Source organism: Eptatretus burgeri, chromosome 20, assembly GCF_056783735.1.
Source record: "Eptatretus burgeri isolate ZD-2024b chromosome 20, Ebu_testis_v1, whole genome shotgun sequence".
Lineage (NCBI taxonomy): Eukaryota > Metazoa > Chordata > Myxini > Myxiniformes > Myxinidae > Eptatretus > Eptatretus burgeri.
In genome coordinates this window covers 1,707,751-1,729,325 of record NC_140980.1, presented here as the reverse complement: position 1 = coordinate 1,729,325, position 21,575 = coordinate 1,707,751, and the positions used below count along the sequence as shown (strand labels likewise).

The window sequence follows — 21,575 nt, the reverse complement described above, 5'->3', positions numbered from 1 at the left end:
ATGTAATTAATGATACCGGACGAATATGAGTGCAAGCACAATCACCAAAACCTGGAAAATGCATTGGAAGAAGCAGATTTGGAGTGGATGCAGGTTCTGTAGTTGGGCGACGGCGAGAGAGGAGAGGGAAAATGAGAGTGCAGAGATGACCGTCAGCAGCAGGCCAAGACAAGGAATACCTGGTAGGTTCAATCACAACAAAAATAAAACCCCATCGTGCTGGTCAAACCAAGGAGCTTCATGGAATGTTCCTGGATCCACTTTAAAAAGTACCATCAACAGTGGGGGTGGGAGACATTAGTCCAAGCATGGAGAGTTTGCAAATCAAGTAAATGGGAATTTTCCACAATAACAAATTGCATCATGGGAATGTCAAGGATAACAGTGGACGGTTTCTCAAGTTCTCCATCTTGTAACTGCCCACCCTCCCCAAGCATCCTGGAAAATCCCCCTCCCACCCTCCAAATGTGTCCAAGAATAGTGTGATATGCCTGCATATTGCATCTCATACTGTCCTTTTGAGTTGTGGGAGACACGTCATCACCATGCACGTCTATTTAGTTGGAGGTTTCTTGCATATCCCCCATCAGGTCAACTCCTGGAGGTCAACTCCAGCAGCTCTGTAAAAGTCAGCCAACCATGAACCAGCACCAAATCTTGCTGCTGTTCCAACAGTTGCTGCAATGAGCTTATTTGGTGTCACCTCCAATACAAGCTTGTCATTACCCCCAATCTTTTGTCTCCTTTTTCTTCTTTATCCTTGTGTTTCTCTTTCTCTTGTTTCTCTCTTTCTTCCTCTAAGTCGAAATATTCAGATTCTGAAGCTTCAGAATGGAGAGAGACTTCAGTTTCTGACAATGATTCATCAAGATCCCGACTTGGAACAGACTTTCGTTCTCTTTTCCTTCTTGCTCCTCGTACCTGACTGACACTTTCTTCACCTGTTTGTCATACTCATGATCACTGTTGCCATTCTTTGGAACGTCTCCCCTGAGTAACATCTGCAAGAAAAGTTTGTCTTCTTTTTTTCTGGTCTGCTGTTCTTTTGTTGTCCAGATTAATATAGTTTATTAGACACTTACAAAATGTAAAGATAAAATATTAACTTTTATAATAATTCAAATACAGGTCTCAAAATTTAAATAGCAGATAATAGTCTCTATAATTCATAAATATGAATTACCTGATTGTTCTTTGATTTTGAAGAACCTCCTGAGGGAACCCACTGTCATACCAGAGCTGCACCAAAGCCTTCAGCATGCAAGTTCCCCCTGTGCCATCTGATAGCTGACATGGGGTGTCACTGTTGTCTCAGACTATATTGAGAGGATGCTCAGATCTTGAGTTGTTCTGTGGGCAGCTGACTACTTCCTCACATGTTGCATTTTTTTCTCTTGGCCTTCCTTCTGATGCAAACATAACGCCGAATCACCTCTGCTCGAGTTGGCAAATTATTGTGTTGGGAGAAAAGTGATGAAGAGGATATCCCAGCAACCACAGCCTTCTTCTGTCTGACCTCAGTGTCCTACTTGGAGTGGTTGTCGTAGAACTGAGTGTGCCGACTGTGCTCTCACTGCTCCGGCCTTCCCCGTCTTCTCTTCTTCGTTTTAGAACCATGATGGCTTACAATCTCTCTTTGTTATCTATCTGGAAATGAAACAACTGTTTAAGAACATTACTGCGATACATAATTACCGAGATATATCGCCATATATGAGCGACATAAATATACCTTACACAATTGAATAAAACTAAATAATTGTACATTACAATGTCCATTGTAAAATTACAAAAGCATTTATATATAATATAATCAATTGTTACACATAGTTTATAAACAAATTTTTGACAGGTATTAATGATATTTATTCACAAAAGTCACAGAAGACATTTAGTTTTTGAAATAAGGACACAATAAGGCCGAAATACAATTTCAGAGGGAGGTCGTCTTTACATTTTATTGAAAATGAAAAATCAAATTCCACATCTATCGGAAATACTGAGTTTTGGATAAAAAAAAAAAAATTTCACAGAATGTCTTAAAATATAATTTCTCAAGAATTAGAACTGAGTGTCAAGGAAAAACAAATTTGACGTATTGTTGGGACTGTCTATTCGTGCATGTTGTGTGTGATGTGCTCGGTGCATACCTACCCGTCTAAACGCACTGGACGTACCTGGAGGCTGCGGCGTGTCCCCACCTTTTGTGGCCATGGTCGCACTGGCATATGTCGTGTGGGTCACGGGCTTGTTCGCAACACTAGAACCGATCGGGGTCAACTGCACCCTCGTTCCATGGAGGACCAGCGGGCGAGAACAGGAACAGGGTCGACAGAACTCCACTCTTTCCCCAGGATCACTCACCTGCACCGCCGGCTTAGATCTGTCGCTCCTGCACACCGCGGTCAATGGGAGCAGAGGTGTGCAGCGGGTGGACAGAGGGGACAGGAGAGGGTTCGGAAGGGGCGGAGGTGTGCCGTCTCACAGATGGGATTGGGACACCCGTGCGGCAGCGGGCATGGTCGAAGTTAATGTTACGTCACACGGCATACAATGTAAACGGTGGTGTTCACCATGGGCCACAGTTTGGAATTGTAAATAAGTCTTGGCATGAGCATGGCTTCGTCGTTGGTGTGTGTTGTGTGTGATGCGTGTGGTGAATATCTCCCCATTGAGACTCTCAGGCATTACCTGTAGGGGTATGTCCCGACCATTCGGGTGTGTCCCGACCATTCGCGGCCATGGTCGTATTGGCGTGTCATGTGGGTCGTGGCCTTGCACGTAGAACCGGCAGGGGTTTCCCAGTTCCGTCGTTCCACGGACGTGGGTTAGTATAGGGTCGACGTCGCCCTCTTTTCCACAGGATCATTCACCTGCGCCATTGTTTGTGATTCGTGGCTCCTGCAAACTGCAGTGAGAGTGGACGGGTGGGGTCGGGGAGAGAGAAGGTCATGGGAGTGGTGGAGGGATGCCTTTTATCGGCAGAGTCCTTTCCTGAAGGAATGTTTTCTCTTCCTCGAGCTCATCACAGAGTTTATTCATTCTGTTCAGACTGAGTACCAAACAATCCAAGTGAGCTGTACAAATTGAAACATATCAAAACTGACCAACAAAAAGCCGTGGATGACAAGCTGACCGCCAACGATTCAAAAATCCTGAAATCCCAACCCTCCCCCCCCCCTCCCCATCATCATCTCACCTCAAAGTTCGGCTCTCAAGCTTGCGAACCAATTTATCAGATGGGGAGGGTTGATCATGGCGGAGAAGTTCACGTTGCCGTTCCACCTGATCCTCAAGCTGGAACAATTTTGCCCCTGAGGGACAGGTGGGTGACTCTCTCCTCTATTACAATATAACAATACTATTGTATTGTATTATTGCAATACTCCATACATCACTTTAAACTTTCGAGTATTACTGTAATACTGTGCACGTGTAATACAATGGAGATCAAATAATACTACAAGTGATGTTTAACTTCGGGAAGCATACAAAAAGGTGATGGCGAGAGGCAGCTGTGAGAACCAGCACTTCTGACATTACAGTACACTAATCTGTTTTGCTTGTCAACCAATATAAAATGACTCAGTGAAGATCTGGACCTGTTATGGTTAGGGTTAGCTGTTAGGGAGCGAGTGGAACGGAATATGAATGGGATGGTGAGTAAGGGTGTAGTGTAGGGCCATGTGTAATCCTGTATTTTTTCTTTGCCAACTGTTGTTTCTCATGTTTTTCATGTTCTTTGTTCCTTCTAACATGTTTCATGTTCCTTCTAACAAAACAACGATGTTGGGAAGTTTTAATTTTATTATTTTTTTGAATTTTAGACCCAATTTTGATATGACCCTAAATTAGCTAAAAAAGCATACTATTTTTTTTTTTTTTTGTACATTAATATAGCATGTGACACCTCAAAATGAGCCTCTCAGTGACTATAAACACATGAGCATACTATTTTAGACATTTGATATAGATTTTAAGGCATTGTTAGCATACATAGATAAATATGCTTTGCTTGGATCGTATGTAAACTTACTAACATCACTAACAATAAGCTGTATAATGTGGAATCATATACATATATCAAGTAAATATAATTATATGCTCATTGTTTTGCAGTGTATTTCAGGGAAAAACATGATAAACTCTTGTTATGAAATATAAAATAGTTGGGGACAATTCCAGTATAGATCCAGGTGGTTCGAAAGACAACATGATGTTGCACTTTTTATATAATACCTAAATGTATTGTGGGTCATATCATAAGTCTGCATCACTTCCCTAAAGTACTTTCTTATGGTGAGTGGGTGAGTGGCTGGTTGGTCACAGAGGGGGGGGAATGCATTTTTAAAAATCACTTCTCCCATTAGTCTAGAGGGGTGGGTGGTTCTAATCTACATTGTATATGACAATACTTTCAGGAAGCGATGCAGTCTTAAAGCAAGGTGATTATTACAGAAAATTCACATTTGTGCATATATTCATGCAGTTTGTTGAAATGTGTTAAACAATGTATACTGAACAAAAATATAAACGCACCAAGCGATTGCTACTATTTTACCTCGAACTCATTAATACTAAATCTTCACAACAATTTGTTTATAGAATCCATGACAATTGAGCATTAAATTTCAAAGAGTTCCTTGAGAATTCTGGCGACAGTCTTTGCGCTACAACAGCCAACACAACGAGGTGTCACTGTCAGAGTTCACACAGTCAGTAGCGGGTGTGTCCACCGTTGGCGTCGCGCAGAGCGGTGCATCTCCGGCGCATGGACATCACCAGATTATCGATGGTGGCCTGAGGGATGTTTTCCCATTCCTCCTGGAGAGCCACACGGAGCTGGCGGACGTTCTCTGGGACTGCGTAACGTTGTCGTACGCGTCGATCAAGAACGTCCCAAAGGTGCTCGAAGGGCGACATGTCGGGAGAATATGGAGGCCAGTCGAGGACATCAATGTCCTCCTCACCGAGGAAGTCCATGCAGATCCTGGCAACATGGGGGCGAACATTGTCGTGCTGAAACGTCACATGGTGAAGACGCACAAACGGCACGACGATGGGTCTGAGTATCTCGTCCCTGTACCGCTGCCCGTTCAAGTTGCCTTCAATGAAATGAAGCCGAGTGCGCTCTCCATGGCATATGCCTGCCCACACCATAACACTGGCACCACCGTGTGACACCCGACGAAGGACATTGGCGTCAGTGTAGCGCTCCCCAGCCCGACGCCAGACGCGGAGTCCGCCATCAGCCCGATACAGCTGGAACCGCGACTCATCGGTGAACAGCACTCTCCTCCATTGTGCGAGGGTCCAGCGCAAGTGAACATTGGCCCAGTTCAGTCGGGTCTGACGCCGGACTGCAGTGAGGTCGAGTCCCCGGTGTGGTCGGCGGGCTCGGAGGTTGGCCTCCCTCAAGCGGTTACGCACCGTCTGGGCTGAAATGCGCCTGTTATGCAGCCCGACAGTCTCATCGGCAGTCCTCGTGGCCGGTCAGAGTCGATCCCGGAGATGTTGCAGCTTCATGTGACGATCCTGACCGGCGGTGGTCACACGTGGTCGCCGGGCATGTGGGCGGTTCACGGTGCTTCCAGTCTCTCTGAGGCGCGTTCTCAGGCGGCTAATGGTGGAGTGGTGGACATTGAAGTGTGCTGCAACGGCCCGTACTGACGTCCCAGCATTCAGCATGCCAATGGCGCGCTCCCTCAAGATTTGTGACATCTGTGGCATGTTGACATTTGGCACCAGTCCACATTTTGGGGAGGCCTTTTATAGGGCAAGCTATAGGGAGTGTTTGTGTCCTGGTCACGCTCACTGACCATCACTCTGTTAAGCCCCATGGTGCTCATGGGAAGGATTACTCAACGTGTGAGTCCACACACTCAGAGTGGTCAATTTCAATGGGAACATCTGTCTTGAGCAAAACAAAGGAACCATTGCTCAAACATATCATCGGTTTGACCATTTTCCCATAATGGCAATCTTGACTTACATATTTAGGTTGGTGCGTTTATATTTTTGTTCAGTATACTAGTATTACACATTCTATACCTACCTACTATACTACACATTCTACTCTAATTACTACCACTCTAATATATGGTCATACTAATTAATTACGAGACTAGAGATTCTACACATCTAGCTGCTAACATTTAGTGTCAACATGAATGACATACACATAACTGGTTCTATTTATAGTAAATCACAAAGTTAATTTCAGTTTAATACTTTATAGTCAGTAGTCAACATCATCATCATCACTTTCAGTTTCATCATCACTTCTTCTTCTGGAATCCTCCGGAGCTCCATTGTCACAGCCCTTTTGATGGCCTCCACATTAGGAAATCCGGTCCCCTTGATCACTCCCTTGAGCTGAGGGAATAGGAAAAAATCACAAGGTGCCAAGTCTGGCGAATACGAGGGTTGCTCCAGAGTTAGCACGTTCCTCTTCGCCAGGCACTGTCGGATGCTCAGGGCACTGTGAGCAGGGAAGTTGTCATGGCGGAGCACCCAGGCGTCGTTCTCCCACAGATCCCTCCTCTTGTCCCGGACTGATCTCATGAGGCGCCGGAGGATCTCCTTGGACACGTATTGATTCACTGTTTCACCCTGTGGTAGAAACTCGAAGTGGACGATGCCCTTGATGTCAAAAAACGCGATGAGCATCGCCTTGACCTTCGACCTCGACATCCTTGCTTTCTTTAGTCTTGGTGATGCCAGACTTTTCCACTGATGACTCTGCCGTTTGGTCTCGGGATCGTATTCGAATATCCATGATTCATCGCCAGTAATGACACTCCCGAGCAGGTCTTGATCGTCCTCGAGGTGCTCGATCTTGACAGACAGTGACTCTTTGCTGTTTCTGGTCCTCGGACAACAGCTTGGGGACCATCTTTGCGCACACCTTGCGCATTTCGAGATTTTCAGTGATGATGCTCCAGACAGTGTCCTTGTTGATGGAAAGTTCCTCAGAAATCATCCGGACCGTAAGTTGATGATCTGCACGCACCATCTGCTTCACACGCAAGATGTTGTCCGCCGTTCTGCTCGTTAAAGGTCTTCCAGACCGTGGATCGTCTTCAACCTCCCCCCGTCCCTCTTTGAACCTCTTGTGCCATTCAAATGCACGTGTACGTGACATTGTTTCTTCCCCGTAGACTTGCTGCAGCATTGCGAAGGATTCGGAAGGTGTTTTACCAAGCCTGGCAAGAAACTTCAGATTGGCTCTCTGCTCACGACTCATAGCGCGACGACTCAGACAAGACAACGTGTAAAGGCCCGGTCACACCTTGACGTTTTAGCCAGCGATGGCAACGTATTACAATGTATGTAAAACGCTGGCTTACGTTGAACTTTTGATGTTTTTTTTAAAAGATTCGGACGTATTCATAGCGACTTGGTCTTATGTATAACGCATTGGTTACGGACACAGAACGTTTCGTTGTGTTATAGATAACTTATACCAACGAATGCTGAACCTGTTGTCGGCCTACACAACCGATGCCCAACGATAGTCTAACTTAGGCATAGCGCGTTGCACGCATCGCCGACGATGTCGTGACGTAGCCTATTAAAAGGCTGACGCACAACGATTCGAATCATAACTGCCGTAGAAATGGAAGTGTCAACATCGCGGTCGCACCTTGGCGATCTTGCCAGCGTATGCCGACCTAAGAAAAATGTGTCTAAAACGTTGGGGCACGTCAAATACGGTATGAGTAAGTTTGGTATACGTGAGTAGAACGCTAAAGTACGCTATCATACGTCGTAGTAAGTAGAGTACGTCAAGAAATTTTAAACATGTTCAAAATTTTACGACGTACTCGGCGTATGACACACGTTCCGCATGCGATGGGGATAAGTTGTACACACGATATGCGGACGCTTACACACGTCCACAAAGGCTACTTATAAGCTACTCATAAGTCGAAACACGTCGCGGTAATGTCTTTTTTACGCGAAACTTATTTCTAACTTATGTTTGACGTACTTTGAACCAATTCTTTACGTAGTCCCAACACACATCGACGTATGTAGACGTATTCCAATGACGTCTTCAGGTCGACAAAAAAAAAAAATTAACGTGTTTCTAGCTTACAACTGTCATATAAAGACGTGTTCCCAGCGGTTTTGGGAATTGGTATATAAAAATGCTGCTTATAAAAGGGGAACCCAACAGTGTTTTCGAGTACTTTTTTAGTCGATGTCCATGTCAGCAGTAACAGTGTCAGTATCAGTATTAGTATTAGTATTAGTAGTAGTTTGTTCATGTTGGCAGTAGTAGGTGAGTGTGAGGGGGAGGGTGTGGGTTATGATGGATCGTCCTTGCGTCCGCGTGTCCACAGGTAGGAGACATCTTTGCACCATTGTTCGAAGTTCTTCGCGGCTAATTTTTTATGGGGCTTTTTCAACAATGAGCTATAGCTTGTTTTTACGATTTAGGTCTATTCATAACGGGTTGGACAAATGCACAATGAGCTAATAATGTGCATAGAGCGCTTTGATTACTTATAGATACGATATACCAACGAATAATTATCGTGAAGCCGGCGTTCACAAACTATGCCCAACGATAGCCTAACTTATCCATATCGTGCGGCAGTTTATCTTTGCCGGTGACGTAGGGTTTGCTATTCATAGGCTGCCACTCAACGATTTAAATGGCTGCATTTCCAATATTGAAAGTAGACGCTTGCGCTCAACAATTGGAATTTTTTTACACTCAACGACTTTTAAACGGTACCACTCAGCTATTTTCATTGTTTACAATGAACGATTTAAATTGCTGTCACTCGCCTTTGTTTTTTGACGCTGGTGCTCGGAAATTTTAATCGTTTCTATTGAACGTGTTAAATCGCTCAAACTCCACTATTGAAAGTAGACGCTTGCGCTCAACAATTGGATTTTTTTTTCACTCAACGACTTTTAAACGGTACCACTCAACTATTTTCATTGTTTACAATGAACGATTTAAATTGCTGTCACTCGCCTTTGTTTTTTTACGCTGGGGTTTGGAAATTTGAAGCCTCTTTTGAACGTGTTAAAACGCTCAAACTCGACTATTTTAAATAGACGCTGCCGATGGACAATTGGAATCATAGCCAAGCTAGACATCGAAGTGTGAACATCCTCGTCATGCCGAAGAAAAGTTTGAAGAATGCTGCAAATTAGTGTCCTGGCCGTGGCCATGGCCGTGGACGCAAGGACGATCCATTATACCAACGTCTTTCAGCTTATGAGTAAATTAAAAGTAACGTCTGTCGATGTGTGGCAACGATCGCGTAACGTGCCAACAACACGTTAATCATAGGCTAGAAATAAGTTTCAGGTACGCTAAACACAGCAATGCCAACCCTCCCGATTTCATCGGGAGGATTCCGAAAATTCACCCAAACTCCCGCCCTTACGATCACTATCCTTATCCTCCCGAAATTTTGATATTTTTGCACTGTTCACTAATCAGAATGTACTAGTATGAGAATTGAATGAAAAGCATCGTCTGCTACGTATAGCATGTGGTAACTCCATAACGTTCGCTGCTACCAAATTGTACGTAAAAAATTGCAAATTCAAATGAGGAACAGCGAAACATTGGGTCTGGATCACAAACATGCGATCATGCACTGAGATTTAGTGCATGCGGTATGTGTGCAATACAGTGCATGCGGTATGTATGCACAGTGTATATGCATGCGATACGCTCACTGCATGCAGCTGGGCCCCGTACCAGCCCGGCGGTCGCGACCACCGTGCGGTGTTTAACAGCCGCTAGAGTTCTACGAGTCGCGCTGCAGCTGTGGAACATCGACTTCGAAGTTACCGATGCTTCAAGCCCTCGATGTTGATTACGAAATGGCAGAAAGAAGCTTACGAAGACCAAGAAATGGTCTCAGAGTAGAAGACCGAATACAGTCTCCAATACCCGTGTATTCGAAAGTCTGAAAGAGGAATTCATCATGCGTATTAGTATTGTACAGTATGCAGCGTTGATATTTCAGTTGAGCACGGAGGTCGCGATGATATTCGGAAGCACGTTGGAAGCAAACGGCACACGGACATTGCAAAGGAGAGATCTTCGAGCACGAGTACCGGTACACTTCTGAATTATTTCACCAAACAAGGGACAAGCGAGGAAGAGGATGTTACCCGAGCGGAACTTCTCTTTAGTGGATTTATTGTGGAACATAACTTGCCCATATCAGTCTCAGATCATGCTGGACCTCTATTTCAAAAGATGTTTCCAGATTCAAAAGTTGCTTCAAAGTATGGATGTGCAAGAACAAAAACTTGCAAGATGTGCAAGATGTGCAAGAACAAAAAAAAAAAAAAAAAAAAAAAAAAAAAAAAAAAAAAAAAAAAAAAAAAGAACAAAAAAAAAAGAACAAGAACAAAGAAGAAAAAAAGAACACTGGTCAACAATTTTTTACTTTCTGAATGTTGTCTATATTTCTACAAGTGAATTAGGGTATTCTGGCACTGCTGAATCAGGAAATGGCATCCGTTTCTCTCCATCAGGTCAGGTTTTTGTGCTAAGTTGATTTGAAAAAATCAGATCTTGTGACAAAATCAATTACATTTTTGTGGCATTATCAGCTGATTTTTGTCAACACATATCATCCTAAACATGTTTTTAAGAAAAAAAAAAATGTTTTGCCATCAACATTTATTGATTACATGATAGAAACATCGATTACTGTCATCTGAATGGTGGGCATTGATAAAGGTAAGTACAAGTAAATTGCATGTTGCGTCACCACTGTTCAAACTTCAGGGCTTGAACTTCCGTTTCTTCGAACTCCTGGAATGTTCAGCGGCAGGGAGGTCTCTCTTCAGATTCCAACAGTAGTCAGCCATCATGACTGCGTCCCAGCGACCCTGATACCTGGTCTCCATCTCCTTCATGTCCTGATGGAATCTCTCCCCCTGCTCGTCACTCATTGAACCCAGGTTCTCAGGAAACCGGTTCATATGTGAAAATAGGTAGTGCATCTTGATGCTCATGTTGCAGCCCAGGTTTCTGAAAGCAGTCAGCATGTTGTTGACAAGTTCTGCGTAGTTTCTGGCCTTATTGTTGCCAAGAAAGTTCTTCACTACCAAAACAAATGTCTTCCACGCTTCCAGTTCCACTTCATTCATTGAGTTTTTGAACTCTGGATCTCTGATGAGCTGACGGATCTGAGAACCATCAAAGATGCCAGCTTTCAACTTCTCCATGGTCAATCCTGGAAAAGCCTGGCACAAGTAAGTGAAGCAGTCACCATCTTTGTCCAGAGCCTTGGTGAACTGCTTGATAAAGCCGAGCTTGATGTGCAGCGGTGGGAAGAGTATTCTGTCTCTGTCCACCAGAGGGTCGTTGATGACGTTCCTTTCTTTGCATGGCACCAATTCCTCCCGCACAGGCCAGTCCTTCTTCGTGTAATGCTGAGCACGGTCCCTACTATCCCACATGCACAGAAAACATGGGTACTTGGTGAAGCCAGACTGTTGTCCCAACAAAAAGTTCACCATCTTCAGGTCAACACAAATAAACCACTTATGCTGATCATAACCAATTTTCTCCAGCACGTACTTCACCGCTTCATACTTCTCCTTCAGTGTAGTCGAGTGAGCGATGGGTACAGAGGCAAACTGGTTGCCGTTGTGTAGCAGAACACATTTCAGTGATCGCTTGCTGCTGTCAATGAACAGTCTCCAATCTTTGGGTTCGTACTGTGGCACTCCAAGCTTGAGCAGAAGCGCATGTCATAAATTGGTGCATGTAGGTATTGTACATTCTTCAGAGTTCGTTATTTCAAGAAATACAACTTTTTTGTATCACATTATTACAAAATCTGCCCCATTAACTTTAGTTTTGATCCACGAACTTTATGCTTTGCCTCACCAATTTTGGAAGATTTTGAGGTTTTATGACTTCAAACTGATCCCTTTTCGACATAATCACCTAGAACTATCGTACCTGAATACTTCTTGTCATTAAAATAATTATTTCCAATTAAAACAATTATTTGACATGACATTTTACCCCACCAACTTCTTCTAAAATGCTCCACACATGCGTACATGTGAACAAAAATGTAAAAAACGACATGTGGCCATATCTCAAAAACTTGACCTGATTGAACAAAACTAATGTGAGTTTTGGATTCAGCGCATCAGATTCGTCCTAAATCAGCTTAAAAAATGCAGACAACAAATTTGTTGTTGACCAGTGTAATTGGTGAGTTGTCAAATGTTACTGCTTCATCTATTGCCGATATTGCTAGACTAGCTCCATTTAGCCTAGCTACAGACGGTAGCAATGACAGTGGTGAGGCCCAGCTATATCCTGTCCTGATTTCGTACTATGACAACAGTGCTGGGATTGTGAAGCAAGGTTTGCTAAGTTTGCCTGCGTGCAAACAAGATTCCACTGGAGAAAACATTTTCAAACTGCTTGATCATGAGTTCAGTGACAGGAAAATTCCGTGGGGAAATTGTGTTTCCTTTTGTGCTGATAATGCCTCTGTCATGGTGGGCAAGCACAAAGGAGTCGCTGCTTATATCCACAAACAAAATCACGAGTGCTACATCATGGGATGCCCTTGCCATATGATGCACAATACGGCCAAGAAGACGGCTCAGGCCTTACCCATTGAATTAGATGACTTTCTCATCGATATTTACTACTACTTGGACAAAAGTAGTAAACGCGTCAAAGGAGTGAAAGCACTGCAAGAACTCTGTGATGCCCCGACACACAAGATTCTGAAGCATGTCGCAACAAGGTGGCTGTCCCTTGGTCAGTGCCTAGACAGGCTGATTGAACAGTGGGAGCCACTTCGCCTCTTCTTCAAAGAAGAAGTCCGAAGAAAAATGCAACCAACTGTAGCCAAGACTCTAACAACGAGCAAGAAGGACGGCACTGTATCTACTGCCAGTACTGGCACTGCAGGATCAAGCACTAGTGGAGCAGCATATTCACCACTACCACTGCAGTATCTGCTGCGAAGACAGCAGGGACAGCACCAAAACCAATGCTGAGAGCAGGTAGCATCACCGGCCCTTCATCACGTTCATCTACAAAGCAGATCCCTTCAGAGTCGAGAAAGACTGTGATAGTCCCATCTACAGGCAAAGAAGGACCCAAGTTAAGTTCTGCTTTTGCCAAATCACTTGATAGAAGCTCAGCAAAACCTTCGAATCAGAGGTCTTCTTCCTTGGCTGCACCTACCTCAAGCTCTCTCCTCAAACGTAAAATTGGATCTGGTACTACGAGTCTGACCTCTTCTGCTGGCAGTAAACGCAAGTGTGATCGCCCTGCGGCTAAGTGTACTACGAGTTCTACAACTAAAAGCGCATCTTCCTCAAACACTGTGCAGGAATCTAGAGAAAAACGTGTCAACAGGATGTTCTTGTCTCTACAAACAAAACTCTATTGTTTTCTTCCTTCGATATGCTAACAAGCTTTTTGAGAAGGGGAATCTTCTGCTCCAAAGAGACGAGACCCTGTATTCATCTCCTGCACGGAGAATTGAATGGTCTTCTGAAAGATATCTTCGTATGGTTTTGAAACCATCGGTGTCATCGGTTTGCTCTGGTAAATGTACCCTTCTCTGACAGAAATCATCAGAAGAATGATGAGGACCTCATGATTGGGAACGATGCCAAACTGTATATAAGGGAACAAAGGAGTCTCAAGAAATCCACCTTCACTCTGAGTGAGTCAGACATCCAAGGTTTCTTCAGTGCAGTTCGCTCATATTATGTGAAAGCCTGCAATTACATCTTCAAAACCTGGCCGCTAGATGATGAATTAGCCAAGCATGCTCAGGTGCTGGATGTTAAGCTACACCAAGAAGTGGGGTTTGACTGTGTGGAGTTTTCATCAAGAAATTCCCCTGTCTGTTCAGTGGCGGTGATAGTGACATAGACAGTCTTGAGAGTGAATTCGCTCACTACCAGGCAGACGCCTCCATAGCTACAATTGCTACCGAGACAGTGAGAGTGGATGAGCAGTGGCATCGGATTTCACAGCTCACAGATCCCTGCACTGGTGCCAAGAAGTATCCTAATTTGAGCAAAGTGATGAAGGGAATCTTGGTCATTCCTCATTCGAACGCATCATGTGAGCGGGCACTCAGTCTTGTACGGAAGAATCATACTGAATTTCGTCCCAATTTGAGTGTCAAAACCCTGGAAGCTCTCTTAATTGAAAAACTAGCTCATAACACCCCTTGCTACCAGAGAGAATACAGCAAAGACATAATCAGAAGGGCTAAAAGAGCCACACAGCTGTCACTCAGCAAAGCTGCCATGGAAAAAGCAAGCAGCAGTAGTACCAGCCAGTAAGGTAAGAAAAATATTGCTTCTTTTGTGCTTTTTGTTAATCTTTGATTGTCCCCTAACTTACTAATATTAACATACATGTAACATTAAAAAGTGCACAATTTTCCCCTTTTTTGTTCAAAAAGTGGGAATTCTTAACATGTTAAATGCTCCAACATAGGGCTCAGAGGGCACTAGAGAGCGTCTAGAACCCCAGAGCTTCCAGGGCCCTAAGGCGGGCCCTGGACCCCGCCGCAAGGGTCGAGCGCTCCGCGCTCGAGATGTGCGCTTCGCGCACATTATTTGGTGTCGGTTGAAAATCCTCCCTAATTCTGATTTCCAAAAGTTGGCATCTCTGTAAACATTACCTCGGCGTGTCTCAACTTATGATTAACTTACAAGTAGCATGTGTTGACGTCTGTCAACGATCGCAGACCGTGCATACAACTTGTGGCCAGCATAGCGGAACGTGTGAGTCATACGCCGGCATACGTCGTGAAATTTCAAGCATGAAAAAATTTGAGGACAACCAAAATGTACAACGTTTAAAGCCAGCGTACAACGACGTATGGCAGTGTTTTTCAGCGTGCTCTCAATGTTATCAAAACTTACCCATAACGTATTCGACGTTTACCAGCGTTTTAGAAAAAAAATTCAAAAATCGGCATACGTTGGCTAAAACGTCAAGGTGTGACCGGGCCTTAAAGCACGACCTGTAAAAAAAAAATCACACAATGAGCGCAGTCAACCATCACCAATCATATATATTGCTGGAATGTTGCGAAAGACAGTGACGCAACCCGTTCATTCAAGTTGTGCAAGTGGAGCACACAGCAGGCTCAGTCCCGTTACTTTTTAGATGGACCTTGACCTTCGACCTTCGACTTCAACCTTGACCTTAGACTTCAACCTTGACCTTCGACGATACAGTTTTACACATGCACACCCATATATACATATACACACACATAATTTTACTGAGATAATTTTTTTTTCTAAATCCGTAACTTCCATGACTTTTGATGTTGTCACATATTTTTGTTTTTAATTTCGTTTCGAAATTTAGAACGGATCGTGTCGTCCGGTTCTTTGGTATCGCAGATTCGTTGCCTTTTTCCTGGCTGCAAACAAACAAACAAAACCAAAAATATATTAATAAATCTGCACTGTAAAATAAAAAAGATAACGCAATGTGCCTAATATATTATTGTTTGAAGAAAAAAAATCTAAATACTTACAATAACAATCCTATCCATTAATTTCCACAGCGTCAATTTTCTTTTCATAGGTAGCCTCTGCAATAACAACATATTAAAGGTGTTATCTCATCATTGTCCGATATAAATGAGGAAAAACAATGTATCATCACTTTACCTCTGCCCTGTATCTCATATCCCTAATCTGGAACAATATAAAAATTCAAAAAACGTTAGGGTGAATACGGAAATAAAAATAACCACATGTTTACATCATTAAATACGAGCAAATACAACCCGTCGCTTAGCTGACCCGGGGGGTGGTATTCAGGAGGGGGGTCGAGAGAGGGATGGAAGGGAAAGAGAGGAGGCAGGAGGGAGGGGAAGCTCGGAAGGGGGGGGAGGTTGGGAGAGCTATGCCTCACCAAACGTTGCTATACCATGGGAGGGGGGTTGCGAGGAGGGGGTGAGAGAGATTGGGAAAGAGAGAGGATGAAAAAAAAAGAGGAAGGTGAGGGGTTGAGGTGGGGTGGGTAAAGAGAATTATATTGTTGCGAATTCGCGCCCGCCGGCGTGCGATCGGCTGCGTACCTCTAATCGCAACCACGTCGCCCACCGGTCGGACAATTCAGTCGTGACTTTCTGGAACCACGCCAGAAACCAGTCACGGGTGAGCTTTTAACCTCACCACAGCCCAGTCCGTATTCTACCCGCGCGAAATATGGTCACTCGCCGAATATCGATATACCTAAGTACTCGCGCGGGTAACCTACCGAGGGGCGGTACCTCGGCGCAGGTCGGCTTGGGACACGAATCGCTTAACGGTCCGTTCCGTTCTACAGCGATAACCGAGCGGGTATTATCGCCGACCTCGCCGGATCCGATTCTATTTACCGGGTGTTTTAAAACCCAACTAATTATTCCACGATGCAAGATGGCATTTTCAAAAGGGGAAAGAGGACGCAACGAATGGGATACATTCAAACCAAGCACATTTATTATAAGCACACGTATATACAGCCAAGGCAGTCATGCAATATTCAGACGAGAAGCAAAAGCAATTCAACCGAATATGTTATTATTTACAGTCACTTATGCAGTTTTACTTAACAGACACGGCGCCACCAACATTCATTCAAAAGCAAAGGAATGGCCACCCCCAAAGACGGGAGTGGCAGACAGGGTCCGTGGACCTTTATAACGCGGGACCTGGAGGACCGAACGGGTCCCGTGAGACCGTGGCAGGTTACCTGCCCCCCTCGGTGGTCGGCGAGTCGCGACGTCCCGTCCCCACGGCAGCTAGCGTGGCCGCGCCTGATCCCGGGCCTCTCGCGTGGCCGGCGAGCTGTCTCCGGCGCTCCTCGCACGGACGCGCAAGTTCGCACTACACAGCCGGCAGAGCTGCGCCTCCAGTCCGCGTCTCTGATGCGTCGCCCAGACTCGCTACCAACCCACGCCTCCAACGAACGTGTCGCTCCACAGGGGTCGAGCTATGTCAGCAAATTTTGCCACAAAGCGCCGGTGGTAGGAGCAGAGACCCCAAAACCCCCGGACCTGTTTGACGTTATGGGGAACGGGCCACTCCTCCACTGCTGTAATTTTACCTGGGTCGGTTTTCACCCCATCGCGGCCTATCACTTGTCCGAGATAGGCCACTTCCTTTGCGAACAAAGTACATTTTCCCGGGCTCAACTTCAACCCTGCCTGCCTGAGGCGCCCAAACACCTGGTCCAAATATGTTATTGCCTGGAAAATGTTTTCGCGTGTACCAGGACCTCATCCAGGTACACCAGGCATGATTGCCATGGCATGCCGCCCAGCACACGCTCCATCAATCTCTCAAAGGTGGTGGGGGCGTTGCACAAACCGAACGGCATCACAGTGAACTGATACAGTCCCTTCCCTGTAGAAAATGCCGTTTTCTCCTTCCCCGTCTTATCCATCTCCACCTGCCAATAACCACTCTTCAGGTCCAAAGTTGAAAACCATTTCGAGCCTGAAACGGCGTCGAGGGTATCGTCAATTTTTGGCAGGGGATAGGAGTCTTTGAGTGTCACGTTGTTAAGTTGGCGATAGTCCATGCAGAAACGCGTGGTCCCATCCTTCTCTTTTACCAACACAACCAGTGGCATCCAAGGACTTCCCGAGGGCTCAATGACACCTGCATTGAGCATCTTTTCGACCTGTTCGTCAGCTTCCTCTCTTACTCCAAGGGAGCCGTCGAGCGGGCTGATGGACAGGCCGGGCAGCGTCAGCCCCTTCTGGAGGGTTTCAGGGTGAAATGTCAGCAGGGCCCCGGTGTCGGTGCCCGCAAGAGCTTGGATGAAATAGTCCAGAGCAAGGTCTTCCTGGAAGAGCGGCGCCTTGTTTGCATGCGCGATCTCCACCGCGCAGCGAATGTCGGATGCCAAATCCCCCATTTTCTCATGGGGTTGACGTTTACGCCCACTGAGCTGAGCTTTAACAAGCTCGCTCTGCTGCTCCACTCCAAACCAGTTGTTTATGGCCGAACGGATGCCTGCCAATGTTATCCCTCCCGGGGACATCGTGGTCGTCCTGCCAACGCCGCGCAGCGCCACCACGAGATGGATCCCACTCTCGTCCACGCTCCAGCCATTTACCCCTGGCCACGTGGTCAAACTGGGCCAAATACGCCCTCAGGTCGGTCTTTCCATCGTATGGAGCCAGCGGCACCGTCCGGCCTCCCGGGTTCCGAACCCCACTCACCAGTCCCTGAGGGACAAATGGAGGGCCGGACGCCCCGGATTCCGGCGGTGCCCTACCCCCACGGAGCCCGAGCCATTCGCCCGGACAATTTGTCAACCCCGTCTGGGTCGATGCGCGCCCCTCACCATCTTGCCTACTCCCCCATGCCATCCCGCTCGCATTCCGCATACATTCCGGAACAATCATACTGGGGGCCTGTATTAGGCCAAGAGACCTCAGAATCTCTGCCCCCCCCCCAAACTCAGCATGCATGCCCATGCAACCATTCTACCTCGTTCGGGCTCGCCTGGTCGCGATCTGCTTCGAGAGAGCGTATTTTCTCCCTCTGTTCCTTAAGGAGGCCATCCTGCTTCTTGCATCGTCTCGATACATTCCACTCGCTCCGTTTTAATTTCCCTTACCTTCCCTCCATCTGTGCCTGCTCATCCTTCACTTTATTCAATTCGTCCTTTACCTGCTCTATCTCCCCTCACGTTTCTGACAATTCTTCCTTCGTCATTCTAAACCCCTCCTTTTTTCCCCCCATTATTTAGTATTTGCATTATGTATATGTATTTGCATACGAATTAGTATTTCCCCCAACTGGTCCAAGTTAAATGTCCCTGATGGAGCCGATTCGCTTCATTCGGGGTCGGATCTGCCAGGGGGCGGGGGGGGGGAATTTGCTGTTGGGGGCGGCCATGCACCGCCGCTCCCAATGCGACCTCTATGTTCTGTTGCGGGGGATGGTCAACATGCATGGTGTTGTCCTGGACCACAGATTCCTTTAACACGACACTACTACCCACCTGTTCCAGCCCATCTTGATTCACCATGTTGCGTTCCGGGAATAATTTGAACCGCTCTTAATTTGGAGGGATCCAATAATATAGATAATATAGATAATATAGATCGATCCTATAATATCTGTAATATCATATAATCGATACGATAAGAGAGTCGTGTTTCTTCATTTGTTCCTCAATATTGTGCTGTCCTCTCGGTCTTGGATCTGCAATATAGAAAATATAAAATATCAACATTCAGAATTCATCCACATCGAAACATGGATGTTTATTTTAATATCTGACTTGCATGAATAAAGTCTCACATCCTCACTTCAAACAAAAGTAAATGTATAAATTTGATTATTTGGTTAGACGCCAGATATGTACGTGGAGTGCGGGCGTATGCAGTCCGATAACTCACATGAAACATTTCTGAAACACGATAATATTGAACGCTTTCCTAACAGCTTGAAAGCCTGAGTTCACGACAACCGATAATTGTTTGCTGGAACACTGCCTGGTACCCACTATAAACCTACACTTGTACGGACTCTTATGAAGTTTTGGGATCCAGAAAAGCCAAGGAATACAAAGATTTACCTCTTTGTTAATATTTATTTACATTTAATACTGAAATTATCAACTAAAACTTCCTGATGATCAGAGACATCTTGGAGAGACTTGTAAAAAGGAGAATATGTGCTCTTTCCTGTACCAGTCAAAGTAACCGTATCAATGCGACTCAATAAAACCTCGATATCAAACTTTTTACAAACCACATTATTACCTGCCTCATCCGCTGGAGCTGTGACGGAGCTATCATGGAGATCCCGAATGTGTTTACTCGGCTTGTTCAACAAACACTCGGGTGTATTGATCGAGTCTGTTAGAAAGTCATTGATGCTATGCTATATAATGTGAACGCTTTACTGCTTTACTTGTGAATGTTTTCTTGCAATCTGTTGTTGCCATGTTGGTGTCATGCGATTCTGTAATTCTTACCTTTTTTCCTATAATCTCCACCGGAAAGGGAGGAGAACTTCCGGTTTTTGGCTTACTGGTGCCTCGTGTGTGTTACTTGGTTGCCGCCATCTTTGCCTTGATTAAATTGTTGTGCAGTGAAGAAATTTCGGTGTCTCATCCTGTTCGAACCGTTTGATCACGGTACTTTTCCTGGATCCACTGTTCTCTATCATCACGGTACTCGTTCTCCTTACTGATAGGATTCCAGACCCTACGTTTCAGAGTCCTTGACAGATGTTGATCGTTAAGACGTCACCATCACCACCACCGGGCTCCATTTCCAGAGGAAAATATCCATCCCGCAGATCGAGTTTCGTAATGAATCTACTCCGTGCCAATTGTGCATATATCTCGTCGATCGACGGAAGAGAGAACCGCTTGATACGAACACCTGGGTTGGACTGTGGCCTTGAAGTCCACGCATCATCGAACATCGCCATTCCGCTTTCGCACCGTGACGACTCGAGTGGCCCAGTTCGGGTTAGGGTCAGGCCGTCTCACTCACCTCTCACCCTGTCGTGGAGAGCATATGGGACTGCCCTCGGTTTACAAAAACGAGGAGCCATGCCCTCCTTCATGAAGAGCTTGGCCTGTACATTCTTGAGTCGCCACTGAAGGACGGAACATTACTGTGAATGCCGACTCGGTTGTCGGCCAACCTCGTCGCCAACTGTGGTGTTTCCCAACGATGTGAGTAACGAGAGACGAGACGAGGCCCGAGGCACAAGCATGTAACGTGCTTTATTAATGGTGGTTCTGAACCCTCGCCGCCCAGCAGGCGTGCTCAAGCATCTCCATACAGTAATCTACACACAGCACACGTACGGTAATACGAATACAAGCCGGTAGGCGGCCATGGGTCGCCGAGCATCCGTTGACCTTTGTCCCCTGATCTGGGGTCAAAGGGGTCAATCGCACTGAGTTAATCTGGTACTAAGTACTTACGAAATTGCAATCGAATCGGTTAACCCGTGTATGATCAAGGGGGCTTTGAATGGTCATTTTTCCCGAACAATGCACGAATTGACCTTTGACCTCTGACCTAAGCGAAATCGGTCAATATGTCCTGAGGCAAGGTTGTAGTACTCATTGAGTACCATGAACCTGCAAAGTTTCATTCGTATCGATGTACTCACCTGGTCGCTCGGGCGTGAACGGTACCGATTTTGAAGGTTTTTCGGTTGTTGCGAGGGAACCAAAGCGTCCCTAGCAACCATCACAATTTCCAAAGCACGAGGTCATAAGATGTACCTACCACCCGAGTTTGGTCAAAATCCGCCCACGTTTACAACCAATGATGCTGATGACAAACAAACAAACATCCAAACAAACATGACAGAATTACTGACAATAAGGGTCACCGATTTTGGCGACCCAACAGTACGTATGTACATCTCACCTCCAAAGGTTTACATTCAACACCAACAAATTGTAAAATATGACCTGAGGGCACCTATAATCAGCAAGTTGACTTGAGGTGCATAATATGTACTTTTGCCCTCAGGTCGTGTGGTGTTTATAAAACTATGGATGGTGTTGGTTGTGGTGTTGTTGC

At 45.5% G+C, this 21,575-nt stretch overlaps 1 protein-coding gene across 4 annotated transcripts in view; it reads right to left on the bottom strand.

Moving 5' to 3' along the window:
- LOC147008286 (uncharacterized) overlaps positions 1 to 21,575 on the bottom strand; it is a 209,241-nt gene that overhangs the window by 148,665 nt on the left and 39,001 nt on the right. The window lies entirely within an intron of this gene.